At 42.9% G+C, this 16167-nt stretch overlaps 1 protein-coding gene across 2 annotated transcripts in view; it reads left to right on the forward strand.

Moving 5' to 3' along the window:
* Positions 1–16167, forward strand: part of PRICKLE1 (prickle planar cell polarity protein 1) — a 71056-nt gene that overhangs the window by 43082 nt on the left and 11807 nt on the right. Inside the window, exon 1 of one of the 2 annotated variants that reach the window (XM_083463449.1) lies at positions 10425–11052. The exons of the other annotated variant lie outside the window; for it this stretch is intronic. The gene's annotated coding sequence lies outside the window, so the exon portion shown is untranslated. Of the gene's footprint in view, positions 1–10424; positions 11053–16167 lie in introns of those variants that run through there. 2 annotated transcript variants of the gene reach the window in all.

Consider the following 16167-nt stretch of genomic DNA (forward strand, 5'->3'; position numbering starts at 1 on the left):
GTTACTTAGCTACTGGCAGTCATGTATGAAAAGTTCAAGGGAAAGTATTTTGTGTGTGATGCATTTTGGAAATTTCTGCTCAGCATGGGGCCAAGATGGCTTATAACTGTTATCCTAGGTATAACTGACACCTCTTATCTATTCTCTCTGCAATACAATATATTGTTGTGTTTGGGCCGGATATCACCAGAGTTTAAATTAATTATTGTGAGTGAACCTTACTAGTGGTTCAGTCCAATAAGGGTTTTTTTAATGAGCTGGAATATCTCAGTCAGTAAAGCATGAGACTCTTAATCTCAGGTTCATGGCTTCAAGCCCCATATTGGGCAAGAGATACCGGGATTGCAGGGGGCTGGACCAGATGACCGCTGGGTTCCCTCCCCACTCTACAATTCAGTGATTCTGTGTGTGTCTCTGTTTGATCTGAGTTTGCTGGTAGGGAGTGAGTGTTGTTAGCACTCAACCAGCCATAAACAGACCTGCAGTTTCAGTGGGTCCTGCCCTAGGGGAGCCAAAAAACCCAGCACCACCAGCTGTTCCATTGTGGGAAGGGCACTTCCTGCTTCCTCTCCTATAATAATAACTTTAACAGCAGCTGAGAGTCCAAAGGGAATTTGGCAACCAGTTGAAAGTGTTGCTAGCGCTCTTCCAACCACTTCCCACACACCCACCTGCCAATCTGGTGTGTGTGTTGCGCTGTGAAAAGAGTAGGGACAAGTGAGTGGGTAGCAACAAGGTATTTGAAGTAGCATCAGCAAAGCTTCAAGGTGAGACTAGTGAAAAGCGGCAAGAGGGAAGTGGCAGCACATCATCAACAAGAAGGCTTCCATTGGCCACAAGAGGCTTCCATTCATCAACTGCGCAGGGCATGTTTTCTGAATGGAATTTATTCTTCCCCCTGAAGAGTTGTAGTTCCATGGGGAGAACACATGCTTGCTTTGCATGGAAACAGTCCCTGGCATCTCCAGGTAGGGCTGAGAGAGATAGCATTGTAGATAGCATTGTGCTAGATGGGCTAGAAAATGGCAGCTTCCTATGTTAAACTAACCTGATTAAGAAACAGACTGAAGGTATTTCAGTCAAGTCCTGTGAATAGCATGTATGTGACTACTCTGGCATAATAGCTCTATGTTCAAAGTTTGCAATTTAGAACTGCCTCTTTACCAAATATGTGAGTTAAGATTTCAAACAGGCAGAGTGTAAATATAATACCTAGTCCGAGATTGGTAGTAGACGGGTCTCTCCCCCCCCAAAAAAGAGCAGAATGTACTGAGCTATTTTAAAAAGGAACTTAAATGGCAGTGGCTTTAAATCACCTTGATGTCTGGGTTCAATCTTTTTCCATGTAGAAAAAATTTCATAGACCACTATTTATAACAGATCATTGTTTTTATTTATCTCCCTGTTAAGTTCATTCAGTGGATACACAGTTTCAGGGAATGGGAAGTTTAGTATCCCTGCCCAGTGCCTCCCCTATCCTTGTTTAATAAGAGTTGTTCATATTCCTTGACACTGAGCACAAGGCACAAGCTGAAGGGAAATACAGAGACCCCTTTCTCCCCTTTTATGCTCAGCTTTTAGTGAGGTGGTTTTTGTTTTCTTAAACCACAGTTTCCCATGACATCTGAAATGGGAAACTGTGTCTTAAGGGCTCCCTGCAAACCAACTTATGAATTTGTATTAAATTCAAAGAACAAGGTCACAAGTCAATATTTTGTCAAGATCTGGAAATACAGTGTACACCCACACACACCCCTGCAATGCGCTGAGTTAAAGGGAATTATTAAATTAATTACCAGGAAGTATATTACTACTAAGCGATTACATGTGATGATGGAAAATACAATTCTGTATGTTGCAGATGTGGACCAGATGTAGGAACTTTCTTTGTTTAATGATGTGTCCTAGAGCAAACTGTTGGGAGGAGAAGAATAAATGGGTTTATAGGGCCACAGCTAAAGTTGTATCGTCTCCTGTTTGTGTACATAAACAGAAAAGCTTCTGTGAAAAGAATGGAAATATATATCCTGTGGCCTTTTTAGCTGGTGTTTTCTGAATACTGGAAGGCAAACAAAATCCCCCAAGAAGAAATAACTTGTTTTTGGTAGTTCTTTCCCTTTATTATAAAAGGGTAGAAGTGTGAAGATTGAAAATGAATATATTTGAGAAATATTTGTTCAAAGTGACTATTCAGGTTTCATTTCCGCAAGGATTTACATATTGTATTAACATTTATAATGTTTATGGTGCATTCTGGTTATCTTTACAGTTTTCAGCTTGTTAATTTGGTTTACTCTTCACTGGACCTAAAACCCATGTAATACATTACCATCTTCCAACTTTATTTCCTGTGCCTAATTTTGAGAAATTTGTGCCAGAAGAATTTGGTAGTTCACTACAGTACTTTGCTTCAGGTCAGAATCGATACAAAAAGCAGTGTAGAAAAACAAGCCTAAGCAAAAGTTAGTCGTTACTTTATGCGGATTACTAGAACTGAATGAGAATTTGGGCCAGAACTTTTTATTTTTGCTGTCTAGTGTTTTGTACTCTTCATATGCAGATTTGTTTCACAGCACTTTGGAATGCCAATCCAAAACATCTTTTCCTATGATAACCCACTGAAGCAACAACTTCACCATCTTTTTCAGAAGAACATTTTAAGGTTAGCAGCAGCATGTGACATGTCCCACAATCAAAGCATTTCCATTGTCATTGAAAACAAGTTTTAAAACAAAACAGCAATGCTAAAACTTGTTTACAAGTGTAGCTATTTCACCCCAGGGTGTCCAGTCATCCCTTAGGAAGTGATCTGCAATACACAATTTGCACCTGGATAATGTGTATGTGATGTTTAAACTGGTCATCAGTGATGTAGGCTGATTGCTATCAAGAGAGAGATCCTCTAGCCTGAAGGTATATGTCTAATAGTGGAGTGATTAGTCTAGATAAGGATGTTTATACAATGTTTATTCCAAGTCTCTGCCATGTACTGAGAGACAAGAGAGTCTCCTCCTGACCTGGATATGCTTCAGCAGCCAGAACCAAAAGTAACATTAATGCAACTATGACGACTACTACTAGTAGCGGCAGCAGTAGTACTAGTAGTAGTAGTCATTATTTTGTACCCCGCCCATCTGACTGGGTTACCCCAGCCACTCTGGGTGGATTCCAACACATATAAAAACACAATGCATGTCTGTATAAACTCTCATTCCATTGTCATTTTAAAATTAACAATGCAAAGAAAGATGAAAGAGGCATTCTTGCCCTCAGCAGCAAAGATGCTAGCTGTTCCTTCATAGTGCTGCACAAAATGGAGAGGAATGGTATCCCATTAAATCATTAGCCGAAACATGATTAAATCATCCTTCTAATGTAAGATAGAGAATCGTGGTGAGCAGCAAGCCATCAATTTAATGTATTAAAGCACCATCAATGCACATGGCACTTAACAGAGTAAGGGAAGTAAAAAATCAAATGAACACACAAAACAGGAGGAGATTTCAATCTAAAGAAGAGAAAGATGATATAGTACATGGGTCAGCAAACTTTTTCAGCAGGGGGCCGGACTGTATGGGGGGGGGGTGAACAATTTTCGCCCGCCCGCGAAGAGGCCTGAAGATGCTTCGCTTTACTTGTCCCAGTTGTCGTCTCAATAGCCGCAGTTGGGCTTCTCCAGCCAGCCAGGCGCTGTGGCGGGGTAGGAGGCTGCGTTGGCGGGCGAAGACAGAAGCAGCAGCCCCGGTGGAGGAGCCGCGGATGGAGGTAGGGGAACCGGGCCGTCTCAAGAGATTTTACCCACCACCGGCTGCTGCTGCTTCTTTCCATGAGGCACCGCAGAGAAGAAGACAGAGCCGTCTGTCAACCCACAAGTGGTGGCCGTGGCCACCGCAACAACCCGCCTGAACACCATGAGAGGAATGAAGGAGGGAGGGAGGCAGCAACAAAGAAAGTGTGCAAGGAAGCAGCACGGAAAAGAGGCACAGAGAAGGAAGGGAGGGCAGACTGAGGGAGAGGCAGGAAGAGCAGGAGGAAAACACAGCCGGCGTCACATGCCCCCTTCACAGCACCTGCTGAGGTGGGCAGGCGTCGATGGCGCCCGGTGTGGGACAAGATTTCTCTGTCCCTGAGGAGAAAAGCACCTCTGTGTGAGGGGGAGGGAAAGAATGTGTGCGCTGGCGATCCATGCGGCGATTCCCGGACCATCCGCAGGCCGAATCTAGAAGGCAATTGGGCTTGATCCGGCCCCCGGGCCTTAGTTTGCCGACCCATGATATAGTAGAAGTGTTGTCACAGGGCTACCTGTTTTCTCCATTACTCAGATATGGGCATTTTATTACTCCAGTCAGGAGTGGTCAGCTCAACACCGTTATAGCTGTACCTTGGAAGTCAAACGGAATCTGTTCCAGAAGTCCATTCGACTTCCAAAATGTTTGGAAACCAAAGCGCAGCTTCTGATTGGCTGCAGGAAGCACGTGCAGCCAATCGAAAGCCGTGGAAGCTGTGTCGGATGTTCGGCTGCCAAAAACCGGAACACTCACTTCCGGGGTTGCGGCGTTCAGGAGTCAAAACTTTCGAGAACTAAGCCATTTGAAAACCAAGGTGTGACTTATTATATTTCTCTAAAGAGTCATGGACATCACTATTGATGTTTCAAGGGAACTTAATGTATAGCGATACTTCTGGGAGCAAAACCGTACCGATAGCCGGGTGTTGTCATGTTTCCTGGGTGAGAAAATGCTTTTCCAGTTGGAGCTGCTCATGTTTCTTTCCAACACTCTTGAACAACAAAAAACTCGGAAGTCCCTTTTAAGAGTTCTAGTGCACAATTTTTCTCCTGTCATCTAGAACTTTGCCTCTACATTTTGCCACAATTCCGGGTGATGATATCTACATGAGGAACCTCTGAAATCAAGGCATCTTCCCCGGCGGCACCCTGCACTCCAAACCCTTGACTGCCTTTGCCCATCTAGATGGTCCCCTGAACTTGGCAATTCCTTTTTTGCTTACCTGGGTGGAGGACGGGCACATATTCTAAGCAGAAACCCTCTGACATTTCCATGGGTGGGATGTAGATTAATGTGCAAAGTAAGAGTAACATCTGTTTCTCCAACTGTGCTTTGCGTTTGTCTCCTGGGATGCTGCACCCAGAAGCTTACCCACAAGGAAGAAATGTTCCCTGTCTGATCAACATGCTTCCCTCCCCCCCCCCCCCAGGTTCTTGAGCTCAATTAGCTGACTACTCTTTTTGCTGCAAATGTGGGAGAGCTCTTCCATCAGCAACTTGTTCCAAATAATTCAAACAAGACGAGTGTGGGCTGCAATATGGTGTATTTGCTACTGTGCCATAAACTCCTGTATAGCCTCCTACTTTACTTGGAACCTGGTAATAACAGCAACAAACAGGACATTATAGGGGTTGGGTTCTGTCCCAGTGTTATCGCGCTGGACTCACAATTGCTAAGAGAGACCTTGAGGTGGGGATTCTGCGTAGAAATGGGCTTCATATAGATCAAATTTTATAAATAGGTGTAATATAGCATAAGCAGCAATTAATTTTGTAAGAGGGGAGTGCTTGCCAAGCTGCATGGAATTTGGCTTAATGTTGCTTGTAGCAACAACAGTCTTTCTGTGTGCTCTTAAATCTGTTCTGCCTGACAAATGTCATCTACCAGTAGTTTACTTCATGATACTCTTCTTGGATAATTTATGAGGCAAACAGTTTTATCTTTATTGATGAAGGCTCCAAGGATTGGGGAGGAGGAATGGGTGGAGCTTGTTAAAACAGAATTCATTCTGCTGAGCTGCCAACTCTGGGACAGCTAAACTTCCCCACTGAAATAAGCCTGGGCCTTGATGGACCTTGTGACGCACAACCTTTTCCTTTTAAGAATGGAGAAAAACAAAACAAACCCAAAAAGAATGGATTCACCCTTGGCAATAACAATCCATTTGAGACATGATTAACTCCTCTTAGCATCCTGTGGATAAGTTTGCCTCATTCAAATTTTGAATCTTGTAGGAGGTTTCTGCAGACTTCTTCACCCCACCCAAAATAGCAGGCTGTAAAATTGTAGTGCCATTGCACAAGGAATAGATTTAAGCAGCCCCCAGTTCCTTGTACATACTAGCCATTTAAAAAAAATATATTTTATTAAGTTTTCAAACACAAAACAATAAACACACAAAATCCCTTCACCAAAAAAATAACAAACAGAAAGACAAATACAAATATATCAACAAACAATATAGAAAAGAGAAAAAAAAACATACTAGCCATTTTTTAATATACCTCATAATCTGGTGAACCGGGTTTGATTTCCTGCTCCTCCACATGCAGCTGCTGGGTGACCTTGGGCTAGTCACACTCAGTCTCTCAGCCTCACTCACCTCACAGAATAAAAAAATTCCTTCCAGTAGCACCTTAAAGACCAACTAAGTTAGTTCTTGGTATGAGCTTTTGTGTGCATGCACACGAAAGCTCATACCAAGAACTAACTTAGTTGGTCTTTAAGGTGCTACTGGAAGGAATTTTTTTATTTTGACTATGGCAGACCAACACGGCTACCTATCTGTAACTCACCTCACAGAGTGTTTGTTGTGGGGGAGGAAGGGAAAAGGAGATTGTTAGCTGCTTTGAGACTCCTTCAGGCAGTGATAAAGCAGGATATCAAATCCAAACTCTTCTTCTTCTTCATTCCCTTCTGACTCCCTGCTGTCACTTTTTAAATTAATTACTGGAAGCAAAAAATGGTGTCCTGCCTGGGACCAGTCACCTGAATGAATCATATGCAAAGACCAGCCCTGAGTCCATCTTTGTTTCCTTCCCTTATCTTTCCGTTTTAACAATTTCCAGAGGGGTAGCTGTGCTGTTGCTTTGAGTTACAATTAGCTTGGTGTTCTTTGTTACAAAAAACAAACAACAAAAAACCCTTCACATTTAATTAACATAGACTTCCCCCGCACCCAAATAATGTTTCATGTGTGGATTTAGATCAGGCATAGGCAAATTCTGCCCTCCAGATGTGTTGAGACTACAATTCCCATCATCCCTGACCACTGGTCCTGTTAGCTAGGGATGATGGGAGTTGTAGTCCTAAAGCATCTGGAGGGCCGAGTTTGCCTATGCCTGATTTTTACATGAATTGTTTTAAATAACTATATATTCTTGTTTAAGGTACATAAACCCCTTCCTTGAGAGAAATAAAAAAAAAAAATCACCTGTATATAAAACATAGCCACATAATGTAAATGCTTGTGGTCAGTCACATTTGGGATTAGTTAGCAGCTGTGTTTGTCTTACGGATAATGCTGCAATATGTGTTGTGCACTACATACTCTTGATAATGCATTCTTACAGGGAATTTGAAGTTGAGAAATCACTTCATATTACCTGTAAGAAATTTGGTGGCCCAAAGAGGGGTTTTTTTATAGTATGTATCAAAGACTATTATCCACAAACATCCTGAATACCAAACATGAACAGATGTTTGGGATTCTTTTAATTTTAAATATATGTTGTTTTAAAATGCTTGTTTTAAAATGCTTTTTAAAAACTCTGTTGCATCTTTGACTGAAAAGTTGCAGCTACAGTTGAAATGGGTGGTTGGAAAAAGTATTCACCTTCAGGTGTTAACATTTATTTCCCCTCTAATAATTTTTCTATGTAAGTAAATTGGAGATCTCAGGGAGTAATACGACTAAATAGTTGCCATCATGCAGGTATTGGGAGTGATTAGTCATCAGAGAGATATGCCTGCAAGCTCTGTTATCTTCTCCTCTGGCAGGATCTGTTTGTCTCATTCTCCTCCAAGTGATAATTTGTTTGCTGTGCACAATTTTAAGTTGCGTGTGACACAAGGTATCATTTAAAGAACAATGCAGATTAACTGAATTCAAGAAAATGTTTCAGTTTCTGACCAACAAACAGAGGCTAAACAGAAAAATAAATAAATTGGATCTTATTTGAGTAGAGTTTAGGGTGGATAAATCTGCATGTGTATCTGTATTTAATTTATTATTATTGTTTTTTAAATGCACTGAAAACCATCTAAACATATACATTTGAACATCTATTATCTCACAGAGTGTCAATTAAAAATCACTGTTATGAGGTTGGGGACCTGAAAATTGTTGCACTGTGTAGAGAAGCGCAAAATAAGGTGGACCGCTATGTTCCAGTGCACAAATTATTGTGGATCCACTTCTGTACTGGAATTGGTAAAGATTGAATGTCTCAGGCATACCTAGTAGAGTTATGCTGCAGGGTTCCTAGAGTGAATGGCAGGCTAGTTGTTGAAGGCTGTTGAAGCCTGAAAAATCATATCTAAAATGAGAGCTGGAAAAAGTTTCCACTTTAAAATGTACAAAGAAGGAGCAGCCGTGTCATTAGTTCATCCCGTTTTGAAAGTTCATCAAGTTGATTCAGTGCTGGCTGTTGGCCAAGCATGTCTGAATTATAAATACTGTTGTCTGACCAGGGCCAAGTCTTGCTAGCTGTTGCACTTACAAACTTAACCTTCAGCTATCTGTGCTCAAATACCAACATTCTTCGCCGGTGTCCCTGTTACTTGGCACTGGAAACCCAATTCTACTTCTGAGCTGTTAAGCTTTACTAAACTCTTCGCTGCTAAGTGTGCAATGTTACACTGAAGCTTACAATGAGGTCTGTTGTTCAGCTGAATGGAAATGTTTGTTTAGACAGCTTTTGCACCCAAGTTCTTAGATAACATATGTTTAAACTCCAATATTGTAGGTAGTTCAGTCATTTCACAATCAGTAGTTTATAGGTTCAGATGTTGCAGAGGCTTGTTCAGCAGTAATACAAATTAATCACTGGCGACATTTAGAAGGCCACAGTTTCCTCACCCCTGATATAAACCTTTGACAACTTGCTGCAGCAGACTATTATGCCTGCTTTTTCGGGAACTATTAACACTCCACCTTCCTTACTTTGTTGTCTTTACAGATGTCCTACACTACATTTATTCATACCCATTGTAGGCACTGAAGTATTGATTGAAATCCTATACACACTTAACTCCCATTGAACTTCATAAGTTCAGTGTTTCTGAGTAGACATGCAAAAGACTGCACTATTAAGTATCTTAATACAGCAAAGGCCAGTGTAATGTTTAAGGCAGCAATCCAGACTGGGGCAGAGGGAGCATGGCATGGCAGATTCACCACTGGATCAGGCAGAAGGTGGTAGCATAGTGTTTGCACCTATTATGGCAGCTCTGGATTGGCACAGCACAGGGGCCCAAACTCTGTCAGTTTACAGAACCTGGACCATCGCTGGCCCTGCTGGCTTCCCAGGGTCCCATTTTGAATGCAGGTGTAGAAGGGGCCTGCTACCACTGAATCCTACTCCTTGCCAGCAGCACTGATCAAGGAATAGGATTGCTCCTATTAAATACAAGTAAGCTGTCTGTGTTAAACACAAGCAAACACCAGAGTTCTATCAGCAGCCCAGCTAAACCAGGCTATTCGGCTATACTAGAGTTTAGTTCTACCGAAGTTAACAGGACAAAAACAGGGCTAAAATGAAATACCTGGGTTCCTGGAGTCGTGCAGTAAGCTGCTTATGCCACCTGCCCACAAACTGAGGATTTTGTGACTTCACAAATTGGTTGTGAGGCTAATACTTGAGCTTTGAAAGAGAATTACTTAATCGCTTTTGACTATAATTGTTAAAGGGATCAAAGGTTCATAAGAGACCTGAAGAAGCAGTGAGGCATGCTCCTATATTTCTACCCCAAGGTGTATAATTATTTGGCGGTATAGTTTTAACACGTAAATCCAGGCTTGTAATGGGATGTACCGATACATTTTGAATTAGGAGAGATCTTGAACCTTGCTTTAAGACCCATGGCCAATGCACAGAGAGATGAGAAGCGGACAAACATGGAAGTTCCAAGCCATTGTTGCTTTTTGTTGTCTGGTGGGGAGCAATGCTTATTCTTCCAGAAGTACCTAACCTTCCTTGGCTTACATGGTAGGGAATGCTTAGGCGATTCATATGGAAATGCTTCCCTTCTCAGAATAGCCATATGCTTGTTAATTTCTGACCCAGTGGCATCCTCTTGTTGACTTCCTTGTTGTGCGATGATGAAGGGAGTGCCTGGGAAGAAAGGGGAAATTGATGAGGCCTCCCATCTTTTTGGTTTTACGCATCCATGTGTTTCAGGACTGACTTGGCTGCTCCTCTCCCTAGCTTTTATGGCCACTTGTAGTTCATACTGGGTCACCAGTGATTGATTGGTAGCGTTGACTGGCGCTTAAGGAATTAGAAACTGCACAGGGGTCAGCTCAGATATGTAGCCAGGAGGGCTTTTAGGCACAATGGAGGGTGGAGTTAGGGTGACACAGACTGAAAACTTAACATGAACACCATAAAAAACCGCCACTTTTCTCCAGCACGTCCCCACCCTCAGGATGTGAGCTGCCTCCTGTGACTGAAAATATCCTGCCTCGGACTCAGTTGCCTGAAATGAGAGAGGAAATTGAGTGTCTCCTCCCTGAGGAAATGCAAAGCACTCGTCTCCCTCTCAGCCGGGGCAATTGATCTTCCAAGTGGGCAAAGACTTGACAGCAGAAAGTGAAGGAATTTCCTTCGCTTCTTCACAGTGAAAGAGCTGAACTTGGCGTTAAAGAGAGCCGATTCAACTGCGTGTCCTGCTCTGAGTAAAACCCCCTTGAGGAATGATTTTTGTGTGTGCGCGTGTGGAGGCGACTGACTGAAGAAGACGCTCCTTCGGCGGGATTTGTCAAGGCCCCTTGAGAGGATTGCTCGGCGGCGAAGGGGGTGGGCGGCTGTGAGGGGTGGGGGGACGGGACGTCGGGGAGGAGCGAAGCCCGCCGCGGACTCCGGTCTCGCGAAGAAATGGGCAGGAGCGGCGGGGGCGCCCAGAGAGCCGCAGAGGAAGGGGGCTGACTGGAAGAGCTGTCGAAGGGGGACAGCAGGGAGGCTTCGGGAAGTTTTTTTCCGTGTGGAGGCGGCCGCTTCCGATGCAGTGGAGAGACGAACCACCCGCCCCCCTCCTCGCCTTGGTAGGTATGCCTGCCTGCGCGCCGTGTGCGTTGACTGCGGTGCTTCGTGTGAGAGGGGGTGCAATGGCCATCCGTTTTAGAGCGACGGTAGCTTAGAGGGGGTGCGGGAATCGGGGTCTGAGGAATTTTGTGTTAGGGGGGGAGGTATGAGAGGGGGGGAGCCCGAAAGAAACGCTCTCCCCTTCTTTTTTATTATTATTGTTTATGCTTTTTCGGCTCCCCTGAGGCGTTGCGCACGCCAGCGGGTGAAGCCCTCCGCCCCGCCCGGGCCGCAGAGCAGCGCCTGTGGCGTTTGCGGCGGTGCTTCGGGCTTGCGGAGACTGCGCGCGCTTTTCATTGGTCGCGAGGAGTCCCGCGCTGCAGTCCCTGGCGAGCCCAGGGGAGCGAAGGAGGAGCGCGCGCGGGGAGAGCGAGCGCGAAGTGAAGGCGAGGCGAAGCAGTTGACGTAGGAAGGGCAGCCTCCTGCCTCACCGAAAAAGGGGGCGAGCTTCCCTGTGCTGAGGAAGCCTGGGCTACTTCGGGTTTTTGGAGTGCATCTCCCTTCTTCCGCGCCCCGCACAAGTTCCCCATTCATAAGTTCCAGCTTTATGAGTAAAGCCACCCATCTATGTCATGGGGGGGGGGAGTTATTGCATGGGTCCCAAACAGAGATAAGTATTTTGGATGGGATTTTTTGGCTCTTTTGTAATGAAGATGCCTCCCCCCCTTCTTCCGTGCCCCCTCCTTTTTTAACAAGAGACTTAATCGTTTTCATGATAAATAAATAAATTGTCCAGTAGCAACTAAGTTTGTTCTGGGTATAAGCTTTCGTGTGCATGCACACTTCTTCAGATACACTGGAACAGAAGTCACCAGACCCTTATATATAGTGAGAGAATGGGGTGGGGTTTATCTCAGAAGGGTAGTAGGAGATGGGTATATGGGTTTACCATACGCATTGAGTCATTGGTGACTTCTGTTTCAATGTGCCTGAAGAAGTGTGCATGCACACGAAAGCTTATACCCAGAACAAACTTAGATGGTCTTTAAGGTGGTAAAGGTAAAGGGACCCCTGACCGTTAGGTTCAGTTGTGGATGACTCTGGGGTTGTGCGCTCATTTCGCTCTATAGGCCAAGGGAGCCGGCGTTTGCCCGCAGACAGTTTTTCCAGGTCATGTGGCCAGCATGGCTAAGCTGCTTCTGGCGAACCAGAGCAGCGCACGGAAATGCCATTTACCTTCCCGCCTATTTACCTACTTGCACTTTGATGTGCTTTCGAACTGCTAGGTTGGCAGGAGCAGGGACCGAGCAACAGGAGCCCCTCAAAGCACCGACCTTCTGATCCACAAATCCTAGGCTCTGTGGTTTAACCCACAGCGCCACCCGCGTCCCTTTAAGGTGCTACTGGACAATTAAAAAAATATGTATATATAATAATTTATTTCGATTGCGTCAGACCAACACGGCTACCTATATCTGAATGCGTTTTCATTAATCAACATTTAAAAGGTCAGTGCATTCCATTGTGGCAGAAAGTTGGGACAGAAATGTCACACAGAAGTAACTTACTTCTTAGGCACCTTTTCTCTTTTTTGCCTGCACCTCTGAGGAAGAAGGGCACCCTGGCATTTCTGCCCCAGAGCCCTAGCATTTTTGTTGTGCCAATTTCTCTCCTCTTGCTCCTGTAGACATGCCACAGATGGAAGACCTTTAATTCATCTGACCTGCCTGCTGCAAATGACTATTTTTTTAAAAAGGCAGGCAGCTTTGACCAAAATGTAGCAAAGATCTTCCAAGTTTAAAGCTGAAATCTTCAAGCCATTAAAAAAATAAAATAAAGAGGAAGTCATTCTTAAGTAAGGTTTGGTAGAGGGAGTCTTGAACACTTTAGAGAGACTATTCCTGACTGAAGTAGTTTGTACAGACTGCATCCTGTGGACTTTTGGGAGTAAGGCCCCCACTGGGTCTTCTTAGTAGACACAAATAAGATTCCCCTTTAAAGTGAAGTTAAAGCAGTCTCTCCCCATTCCAAACAAAGCCCCACATGTTGGCTTTTATTTTTATTTTTTAAAGATAATCGGGGCTAATTTATATGCAAATCTACTGCTTACTTTACTACTTCCTTGAACAGTTTTCTTTGTAAATGATTTCCCTCCCAAAAGTTAGAGTGGTAAGTTTTAACAAAGAAGTATGGTGTTCAAGAGCCAACAGGTGACCTTATATATTTACACTGGAGTAAAATCTGGCCGCTGTTTCCAATAGTGGCTGTTTAAAGAGAAATGTAAAACATATATCAACAGGGATATTTTTAAAAGTTAGAGGAAAAACTACTTCTTTGGGATATTGCTTTCCTACCCTAAACTGTTTTGTTGAGCTTAATTTCCATTGAGACAAAGCCTTTTGTGTGTTTCCATCTTAATTAATATGTCAGTGCTTTTCCTCTGCAAGATACAGCCAAATTAAGCATTTCTAAAATCTCATTTCTTTCCAGTGGGAGCCTACTCTCATTTGCCTGGGAGTAAATCCCATTGACCTCAATGGGACTTACTTCTGAGTAGACACATACAGTATGTAGAATTATGCCATTGAATCTATTCCAGTGGCACTTTGGATCATGCCTATAGAGATTTAGAGGGACAAATATAATGTCTTTTGTGATAGCTGAAGATAAAGAGAAACTGAAATATTTTAAGCAACATCTAAGATCCTTTTGCTATTTTTTTTGTTTTGTTTCTCAAGTGTTACTAAAGTGTAAATTATTTCAATATATAATTTAATAAGTCTGGTTCCCTATCACCCCTTCCTCTTGCACTTGAAATATATGTATGTTAATATCCAGCTTTGGTAATATTGCCACTCCTTGCTCTCTTAATATCATGCACATTAGAACAGCAACAAAGACACCTGCTTTTTAACCTCAAGTTCTGACCCTTTGGGGTTATAGTTGCAGTGTACTGTGAGCTAGGGGTGTGATATGCATCTTGAATTCCCCATAGCCTTGTTAACAAGCAGTTTAACAAAAAGTTGTTAAACAATTTGCCCTGCAGGACAGAGTTAAACAGCAGGGGGCAGGGAAGCATGTTTGTGTAACTGGCCTTATGAATTGTGACCTCTTACGATCTGGTCAGAGGTGACCACAGAGCATACATACTCTGGGAGCTGGAAATCTTAACATAAGGGCTAGTTTCACACATGGCTTCAACTGTTGCCCAGAGAACAAGGATACATCTATCTTTTAGAAACTGGTAGCTTTTATGCAAAGAGTTCTGCCTTTAGAACAGCTTTTTATTAAATGACAATAGGTGAAATTTACACTGGTGTATATCTAAACGTCATAATCAAATTACCCTTTAATCCAATTACATGGTTAATAATTGCTCATTCACCAGTACAAGGATTCTCTTTGTAAGCTTTAGTAGTTAGTCAGCACTTATACAGAGGTGGCACTTAAGGTCATTCATGTTCTGCAGAACAGAGCAGGAAGATGTCACATAGTATTTTCTTCTATGTAGATGTTTAACACAATCTACAATGGTATCATGAGCTGAGAACTTCAATCATAAAAACTTTCAGCCTGTTCTTCACTCATATATTAAATACAGGTGGGTTTTTTTGTTTTTTTAATGGATATAGTTAGTTCTAAAACTTGATTTAAAATTAACTTATAAGTACCAAGCATTGTTGCTGCTCAAGCAGAAACAGTACCTGAAATGTGTGCAAAGTTGTTTTCAAAAAACACATTTTAATAAGCAATTTTATACATTAGCCTTCAGTTCCTCCAGTGCAGACGAAGATACTCTTAAGACTATATTTATTTGGTTAAATTATTTTTCTCCCACCCTTTTATATGTATATACTCAGGGCAACATAACAATCATACAAATAGATAAACACAATAATGTCGGTATCAAAACAAAAGGTAACAATAGTTAAAACAAACATAATAGTAAAATCTGAGGGTTGCAATGCAGCCTAAAATTAACTTAACCATCATTTATAACTGGGTGGGAGCCCTGGGTCCTCCAAATGCTGCTGGACTGCAGCTCCTATTATTCCATGGTGGCTGGAGCTGATGGAAATTGAAGTCAGCAACCACCTGGGTGGCCTTTATGTTATCCAAGTTAAATTAAGAGAAATGGAGAGATCCTGATACTGGGAACCCAATATATGATTGTGGCTTCCAGGCAAGGTAGGCTGCCTTGGAAGAGCATTCCAAAGCTTAGGGTGACACAGCTGGGAAGGCCCTTTGCTCAGTTCCTGGTTTCCTTACTGCAGAACGTGGGGGTACCCAAAGTAGGGCTTCCAAATACGGAAATTGTGAATGGGCCGGTTCATGTGGCACTTGGTTTTAGTGGCTTAAAAGCATGCTTTTGCTTTTTTCAAATATTCTCTTATTTAATGTGGATTATTGAACAAGATTGGTGAAGGAGACTGAGCAAGTTCTCAGTCTTTTACATTGGGGCTGTCTAACTTAGCGGAATGGCAGTGCTGGCCAAAATATGTGTTGTGTCCAGAGAGGCAGCAAGGTAATGAATGGAAGATTAACTTAACTAGTCTTTTTTAGTGTTCCGCCAAAACCTGTCCTCTAATTTTCCTTCCTTGCAAAGAAATTTTTTTCTTAGTCTTTTTTCTCTGCCTCATTTGCAGACTGCTCGATAAATAATTTTTAAATGTATAATTTTGGTTGGTATTGAGCAGGCTTCCTCAACCTCAGCCCTCCAGATGTTTTGAGACTACAATTCCCATCATCCCTGACCACTGGTCCTGCTAGCTAGGGATCATGGGAGTTGTAGGCCAAAAAAATCTGGAGGGCCGAGGTTGAAGAAGCCTGCTTTTGAGCTTATTTAATCTTTGTGAGTTTTCATTTTGTATGGCTTTTCTTTCCACGGACCATTTCTTCAGTGCTCTGCAGTTTCCTGATCTAAAAAAAAAAAAACAAAAAACAACCACGTTGGAGGAGAGATATCTTCCTCTGGGATTAAGAGTGGGAACCCGGGGAGATTGGCTACCAAATTCCTAAATTTCTGTGCATTTGCCAAGTTTCTCGTACCTTATTATTTTAAGGTAAAGGTAAAGGGACCCCTGACCATTAGGTCCAGTCGTGACCGACTCTGGGGTTGCGGCACTCATCTCGCT

Source organism: Podarcis liolepis (genome assembly GCF_965112155.1).
Source record: "Podarcis liolepis genome assembly, chromosome: 10".
NCBI classification, from domain to species: domain Eukaryota; kingdom Metazoa; phylum Chordata; class Lepidosauria; order Squamata; family Lacertidae; genus Podarcis; species Podarcis liolepis.